The 8832-nt window shown below is 38.3% G+C and overlaps 1 long non-coding RNA gene across 2 annotated transcripts; it reads left to right on the top strand.

Annotated features, from left to right (window-relative positions):
* The first annotated feature begins 963 nt into the window (after nt 1–963).
* Nucleotides 964–7305, top strand: LOC142495963 (uncharacterized). Of its 2 annotated transcripts, XR_012801870.1 has the most exons (5): nt 964–1030; nt 1396–1421; nt 3739–3893; nt 4909–4964; nt 6349–7305. It is a non-coding gene; the product is annotated as an uncharacterized LOC142495963 (long non-coding RNA). The 2 variants fall into 2 exon arrangements; XR_012801869.1 differs by lacking the exon at nt 4909–4964 and having other exon boundaries at nt 6349–7293.
* The last annotated feature ends 1527 nt before the right edge of the window (nt 7306–8832 follow it).

Here is an 8832-nt window from a genome sequence, read left to right as displayed (position 1 = left end):
GCGGGGTCTCGCAATCTACATTCTCGCGGGCCTTGACCCAGTTTCTCTATGCACTCAATAGACGCGCTAGGAATTATATTCATTTTCCTACAGAGGCAACAGAGTGGCTGGAAGTCAGGACTGGCTTTTATAATATAGCAGGGATACCATCTGTGCTGGGTGCAATCGATTGCACACATGTTGCTTTGATTGCACCTAGTCAGAGTGAGCATGTGTACCGCAATCGGAAGCACTACCATTCACTCAATGTACAGGTGGTATGTGATGCCACGATGAGGATAATGCATGTGGTACCCAAGTTCCCTGGTTCCAGTCACGATTCCTCTATCCTGAGGAACTCTTCAGTCTTCCATGCGTTCGAAGAGGGACATTTTGAACCTGGTTGGCTGCTGGGTGAGTACATATTTACATGTTCTAACACAAAACACATGTTGATTTAGGAATGTTGGCATTGTACAATTTGATCACTAATGTCAGCTTATGTGTGCTCCATTCATTATAGGTGACTCAGGATACGGAATTAGGCCGTGGCTCTTGACTCCGGTGCTAAACCCTCAAACTGAAGCAGAGGAGAGGTACAATGCAGCCCATATATCTACAAGATCTGTTATAGAGAGGACATTTGGCCTACTCAAGACCAGGTTTAGGTGTCTGGACAGAACTGGTGGGGCTCTTCTATACAAGCCTCCAAAAGTGTCTTGATATTATCCTTGCCTGTTGCATTTTGCACAATGTTGCACTCAGGCACAATGTACAGTCAGACCTAGCTGAGGCTTTGGTAGACGAGCATCCCACCCATGTAGCTGCTGAAAATGAACAAACAGCCAGTGGTGGCCAGACACGACAGAATCTCATCAATTCATTTTTTTCTTGTAAGTACAAACTCATATGTTCCTAGTACTACTTTTATAGTTTAATTATGTTATATTAACAATAATGTTTCTTTATATAACCTTCTGTTAGGACACAGATGAATATGGGTTGCACACCTTTCTTTTCTCTGCTGTGTGCACAAAGGGATGTGGCACCGGTATGTTATTGTTGCACAGGTTATATAATCCCTCTTCAATTGTACTTTAGTTGTGTGTATGTGAATACAACTTGGGTAACTAAGCAATAATATTTTAGCATTGTGTTATTCCTTATGCTAAGACAAAACACATATTATGCCCATAATCATTCATGCTTCTAGTATGCTTACATACAATGTTATTGGTGCAGTGTAACATGTACATCCAGATGATGTGTACACCAGGCTGATTTACATTTTGAATGTCATTAAATATACATGGTGTTGCACATTTAACACCAAATACACACTTTGATGTGTTCTTTACGGTACTGAAGATGGCATGTCAATGTTTGCAATTTATATATTGTTCCTTTGCATTATAGGTATATTTGCAGTATGACTGATCATGGTATGTATATTTGCTGACATCTCTCATAAGATGTGGCTACCTCAATCTTCCTATAATTATTGGAACTAAAAACCCAACATATTGGTTTAAACACAAATGTTACATATATGTACTTTCTGTATCATATATATGCATTTAGCTACTCTTGAGCTTTCATGTGCATTGTATTACAAAATGATTACTCACATTTCATCACATTTTATGTATGTTTCCTTATAATTTCCATTAATGTAATATAGAGGTGGTTGGAGAAAAGGGGATAACTGTACTTATTTGTTTACTTACGGGAGCACATTCATCACTAGCATAGACACACTTTTTAAGACAACTGTTTGTGTCTCTATCAATTGGTGTAGGATCCATGTATAACACCGACAAATGATAACACCAGCTTTATTATGGTAGCTTATATCATCATATTGACTATACTATGTATTGCTAAACGATTAATAAACACAGTAAACTATAGTTAGTTAGGTTAATGAAATATACACAGAAACGTACTTCATAACATGATGGTGATGTCATATTCAGAACATCATGCATTGGAGGGGACCATAACATCTGGCCAGTAACATTATTTGCTACAGTCCCAAACCATTTTATCTACATACCCATGTAACAAGAGATTTTAAAAATAAATGGCTACTTGGTTGTAAGTGTCCTTTACATTGGGAGAAGGAGTGGCTCACTGAGTAAAGACACACACTGGCACTGATAGTTTGAAGCAGGGGAGTCTGGTACAATTCCCGGTGTGGGCTCCTTGTGACCTTGGCCAAGTCACTTTATCTCCCTGTGCCTCATGCGGCAAAAAAACATTTGTACGTTCCACGGGCCAGGGACCTCAGGCTGAAACATGTGTCTGTAAATCGCTGCGTACAACTAGCAGCCCTATACATGAACATGCTCATATTATTATTATTATTGTTACATAGTTTCGACAGTCATACGTTCCATTACATATTAGAATACACAAATGTGTTAGCAGAGTGGGAATGGTTGTTATATATAAAACACACCATGTCATAAAATGTTAGTAGTCATTAAAGAACACTCAATAAAAATTCATGAGGCACTCTTTTGCAACATCATTATGTTAATTAAGTGCTTATGCAATATAGGCATAAGGGTATCACATTTTTAATTGTTTGTTAATAAGCGCTGCAAGCAATATAAAATTAGTTCCATATGTAGTATAGTAGTCGGTGGCTCCTCCTCACAATCATCTCATATAAAGGTAGACTCTTCTGAAATCATACATTGATCCGATTGTATCTTCCCCGACATCTCTGAAATACAGCAAACACATGATGGTCAAAGATGGCACCTTACTAGATATGCATCCGTGACAACGCGTTACGCAGCTCTATATGATTGTGTAGATACACACGTCAGTCACTTATATGTTAGAAGTAAAACTGTTCATCAGTATGTAATGTTTCTTTAAATTTGTAGCAGGCATAACTATGTATAAGAAGTGAACGTTGCCTGTATACTGAAAGATGTGCGCGCACATCTTTGTGTGCGCACGCACTTCACGCTTGGCTCCACTAACTGTTAGCGCATGCGCAAAACAAAGCGTACGTTGTGCGTTCAATACATGTTGAAAATACCAGTAAACATAACATCTTTATTTCAAATACAATGAAGACGAAACTACATTCGTTCTAAACGAGTACATCTGTATTCTTTTTAAACAGACGTGTTTGAACAGAAAGCACGGCCGATAACACAATGCGCAAATGCAATACGTGTGACGTCATGTTAAGCCAGCGTGAAACGCACGCTAACACTCCTCCCACTCAATTAACATTCGGCTAACGCCCAGGGTACGCCTACAAACACTGAGCCGCACGCATCACACACTGCAGTTACCGTTACTATAACAAAACATGACAGCCAATAGGCTTTGAGGCGCGCACGTCGCTTGGGGGCGGGACTTACATCAGTAATCCTTTTTAAGGACGCCTTGGCCCATGACAAGGGTCCCACGTCATACGTGGTGGACCCGGTTTTCAATGTTGTAGATGTTGCATGATAACAAAACAGGTATGTGTTAGAGTAATGGAAAAATGTTGCTAATATGTTTAAAGGGATAGGAAAGTACGTATATTTATTCCGTCAGCAATGTGTACTACTCTTTCAGGTTCTACTATATTGTATTAGGAAACAATTTGTTTGTGATCGCTACATGTTATGCAGTCTGCAATGTTACGCTGTATCCACGCATTGAAAGTGAAAATGGTGGTTACAAAAAAAAAAAAAATTTTAACGCAGAGTCAACGCATAACGATTGTTATATTTACCATTCTTCTAGAATTAACTCTTCGCCTGGCTGCAACTGGTCGCTCCAGAAATGCAAGGCATTTTCATCCACGCTTAACCCAACCGCTGAATCCAGTATGGCACATATCTCCTCCAGGATGCGCTCATAGGAATCGCCACTGCTTTCTTCAAATAATTGGTCGGGAGGTAGGTTCATTTCTTCGGGTTCCCATTCCAATGCATTTTCAGCTGAAAGGCTTGGTACATAATCATAGTACTTTTGTTCTTGTACAATGTGGGTTTCAGGAATGGAGGCTGCAGATATTGCAGCACGTATCGATTCAAACGGATCAGTAGTAGCGGATACATTGCTATTGCCATTAGGAATAAATATGCCTTTCACGACAATATAAGTGCCGTCTTTCAGGAGAAATTGTTTTTCCGGGGCAATCTTCCAGAAACCATAGGTGTGTTGTAGCTTATCCTGGTCACGTTCAAAAAAGTCATTACTTGATAAAGTGAATCTTATTGAGGAATTAAAATTCCGTGCATGCTTACGGTCTTGGTAATAAGGATATTTTGCTCGAATGAAATCATCGATTTGGCGTGTGCTTGCTTTCTGTCCGCGACTGTTCAAGATGGCTTCACAGATCATGTACTTATACCCTAAAAGGGGATTAATATTGTTAACGAATTCATCAGCCATGTCTGAGTAGCACAAAAGCTGTGTGCAGGTCTGTGTTATTTGCTCATCAAAATGAATGTGCTGAATGGCTAACAAACTCCTGTTTTTCCTTGTCAAGGTCAACAAAACTAACTACTTTGACTCCTTATTTCAAACGCCAATTGGATTTGTTTGTCTAATTGGGTTAACAGTTGTGGTTCGTGATATGGGACTGTGGGAGAAACATTTCTCCTTCTTTTATCTCGTTTGTGAAAAACATCCCTAGACTTTGAATGCGTTCACATAGTGTTTTTTTGAAAACTAACAAAGACCACTGTGTGAAAATATTTCTTAGCCAGGCATATCAGTAAAAACACACCTGCAAAAAGAAATGTTTTTTCCCCGCTTACATTTCTGTGTGTATGTGAAAGTCTGGTTAACTCCCTGTCTGCATGAGTTTAAATACGTGTGTATATATATATATATATATAAATATATCTCTCTTATAAAAATATATATATATTTATATATTATATTTTATTTTTTTTAATATTGCAGGAGTACACACAACATTGATGGCATTAAGTATACCTTGTATGAAACCTATTTAAATGGTGAGAAACATGATTGAATTAAGTAATAAACATTTGTTTAAGCACAATACTGTTAGAGTCTCATACTTAGGATATTTCTCAAACATTAGGCCTGTATTATTAAAATAGTGTTTTCACAAGGAAGCATGAAGTGTATTAGTTTGTAAAATACATGTATACCAGTTTATATAGTACTATATAGTACTATATATATATAGTACTATATATATATATATAGTAATATATATATATATATATATATATATATATATATATATATATATATATATATATATATATATTATTATACATTCTGAGATGTTATTGAAACGAACACACAAATGATTAAAGGACAAAATTACAATGGCCAAGCAAGGCAAAGGTAAGTAATAATTTACACATAATCCTGCTGTACACGTACAAGAAAGATGTTTGCACTTACTTAGGTGTTTTTATAATTGCATGTGACTAATATGCATATGCAATTCTTACATCAATTAACACACCCAAATGCAATGTTTTGCTGCAAAGTCAATGGCAGCTTCTCTAAACTTAGCAACTGGCTCCTGGTGGACCATTACTGAACAGACGATTAAAACATAAATATTTATAACACAATTAATTATGAGTGTTAACATTTCCAAAACTTCACGTGTACAAGAACATAGTTGAAAGTTTGGAAACAACACAGTCTTCAGCATACATACAATAGTAATTAGATAATCTGAAGTCAACAAAACAAGGCCAAAGACATATTTTCTGAATTATAACATTTATTTTTTTTGTTCCTTTTGCGAGCGAGTAACAGGCCTGCTTGTTGTCTCTTGAATTTTCCTTTTTCTTTTGCCACCAACTTTAGGCACAACAGAGCCACTTTGAGTGGCCTCTGGCACTTCACGGGCAGGGCTTGTGGCCAGTGACTCACCTACAGGGCTTGTGGCCAGTGACTCACCTACAGGGCTTGTGGCCAGTGACTCACCTACAGGGCTTGTGGCCAGTGACTCACCTACAGGGCTTTTGGGCAGTGACTCACCTACAGGGCTTTTGGCCAGTGACTCACCTACAGGGCTTTTGGGCAGTGATTCACCTACAGGGCTTTTGGGCAGCGATTCACCTACAGGGCTTTTGGGCAGCGATTCACCTACAGGGCTTTTGGGCAGCGATTCACCTACAGGGCTTTTGGGCAGTGACTCACCTACAGGGCTTGTGGGTACTGACTGTTCACGGACAGGGCTTGTGGCAAGTGACTCACCGACAGAGCTTGTGCCCACTGACACATGTGAGCAAGTTGGTAGACACTGCACAAGTGATGGTCGGTCTGTTTCATGTGAGTCTTTTTTTGTTTTTGACCAAAAACTGGTCAGTAGTAACTGCTTGTATTTTCTTTTTGTGGCCTCCTTTGTAGGTGTCAGCTGCTGAATTTGTACAGATGGCAGCGGTAGGATGTCGTCAGGAACCTGCACAGCAATGTCTGCTACTTGACCTGTAACATTTGGGCCTGGTGAATGAATATCAGATGAATGTGGTGAAAACTGACCTGCATGAACAGATCCTGGCTGTGAGGTGTTGAATTGTGGTACATTAGTCATTCTCCAGTAATTAGCTTGTGTTTGCTGAACAACTAATGCTTCGAATGAGGTGTTGATTTTTTGCAACTGTTTAGGCACTTCAATGAAGACTCTGTGGAGATGTGCCAATTGTGATACTGTTTCTTCCTGCAGTCCAATCATTCTTTCCAGCACTGTCATCATGTCTGAATGGCGACGATTTTCTGCGTCCACTATTTTTCCCTCTGAAGCTACAATTGCATCGTATGTGGAAGTTGATGGACGATTTGGCGGTACAACAGTTTCTATTGGCACCTCTTCATGGTCACATGATTGTATTTCAGTCTCTTCTGCGGCGTCATCCTCATCATACTCATCATCCTCATCACCATGATGTTCTAAAAAGAAATGTACACATTATTAAATGGCATGTTAATGTATGCTGTGTTACTATGTAATTGTACTGTGTCCTAAGTAACACCTAACATGTTAGCATACGTTTTATAACCTCACATTAAAAACTACCTTGACTTACGAATAATGTTTGGACTCAGTATGAAATATGAATGAATGAAAAGTTGCTCTAAACTCAGAAGTCCTACATGATAGTTCACATCACTAACACAATACATGTTGCCTTACACTTAATTTGCACTGACACTAAGTAATCCTATTTAAAGAAGATGTGCAAAACAAATAATGAACATGACAACATAACATATAGAAGAGCACATATTATATGGCCAGCAAATGATACACTCACCTTCTAGTTGTGTTGAGCTGGCTGACCCAGGTGAAGACACTTGTTCCATCTCAGGTGACACATGTCCTCCAGGGGCAACTATATATAACAATAACATAAGTTTTACATTTACATGTGTAAATATTGAACAAACACTTATTGTATGTTCTGTATTTATGATTAACTAACAACATCAGTTCCTTAACCGAAAATGTGTGTGAAAGTGAACATAAATAGTTGTAATAACACTGTACATGCCTGTGTACTTAGAACTTTTGAGTTTCCTAACATAAAACATACTATGTTCCTGCAGTAATGCGTGAGGATAAATAGATAAAATTTGTACATAAAAATCATATGTTGTGTAGTGATATCAGTATCATAATGTACATAACTATCATGAGATGACCATTCACAATGGTTATCATGAAGGTGGTCATATTGCAAAAAGTGTTGTTTTTGGTAGAGGATATGTGTGGTACATTAATCGAAGATGTGGCACACCTGAATGTGGCTGTGACTCAACAAGACAACACATGCAGTGTGTGATAATGTGTCTTTGATAGTAGTTCAACTATAGATATGAGTGAACTAATGTGTGACGTACGCTTTGATAAGTAATGAGTTGTTGGGGCATTTAGTAGCTAGAGTTAAGCTTTCAAATGAGTGTGATTAACTTCAGTTGTGCTATTCAGGTTGTAAGAAAGGTATTCCCTTCCCCAAAAAGCCTAATCAGCCACACCTTTCAATGACTTGAAACAGGTGAAAATGGTGTGAACTAAGTTGACCGTGAAATGAGGCTGTAATTAGTGTGTGTGCTGAACCCCACCCCCTCTGTTGAAGTGTATGCTGTGATGAGATATTAATTGCAGCTGCTTTAACACAATGGTAGATGAGCTAAGTAGTCATCTGCAGTGTTTAAGTTATGAAAACAATGACATAACATATGATACGTGTGCCTCATTATGCTGTCTGTATATGACATAAAGCAAAAATGGACCTTTTCATAAGCAACTATAGATGTGTTAGTGCCAGTGATGTTTGTAGGCCGTTACATGCAATTTCTTTGATGCATGCTTAAAATAGGCAGTAATGTCATGTTTGTCGGAGTAAAATCAATAAAATACACAATAATATGATACATATTTCTGTTCTGTACCTGTAGCTACTAATAATTTCTCATGAACATGTGTTACACATGTGTACTACCCTGTTGTTCCCCATCTTCGCCCACCATCAATTGCTTCCACTGCAGCTATGCATTTTGGGAATTCACATGTAAATGAGCACGCAATGGCACGTGCTATATTAGTTACTGCTTTTAGTAGGACTACTACATATATGTCTATTTTGAGATATATATATACAGAATCAGACATATACATATATAGATGCAGGTATGCTTATATTGTGAAGACAGTATAAAAAGCAGTGTAAATATGCAAAATAACTGTAAGCAACGACACGCCTAGTACAGTAATATTTATCACCTGCTGGAAATTGTGACGGATAAATTCCAATGTCACGGTCACCAGCCAAGCCTTCCACGACGACGGTAAGTAATTTTGGCCGAAGCAGCTCCTCCAATGGAGTCAATATG

Source organism: Ascaphus truei, chromosome 5 (genome assembly GCF_040206685.1).
Source record: "Ascaphus truei isolate aAscTru1 chromosome 5, aAscTru1.hap1, whole genome shotgun sequence".
In the NCBI taxonomy this organism is placed as follows: domain Eukaryota; kingdom Metazoa; phylum Chordata; class Amphibia; order Anura; family Ascaphidae; genus Ascaphus; species Ascaphus truei.
The sequence above is the reverse complement of the archived record's forward strand: the minus strand, read 5'-3'. Positions and strand labels throughout refer to the sequence as shown.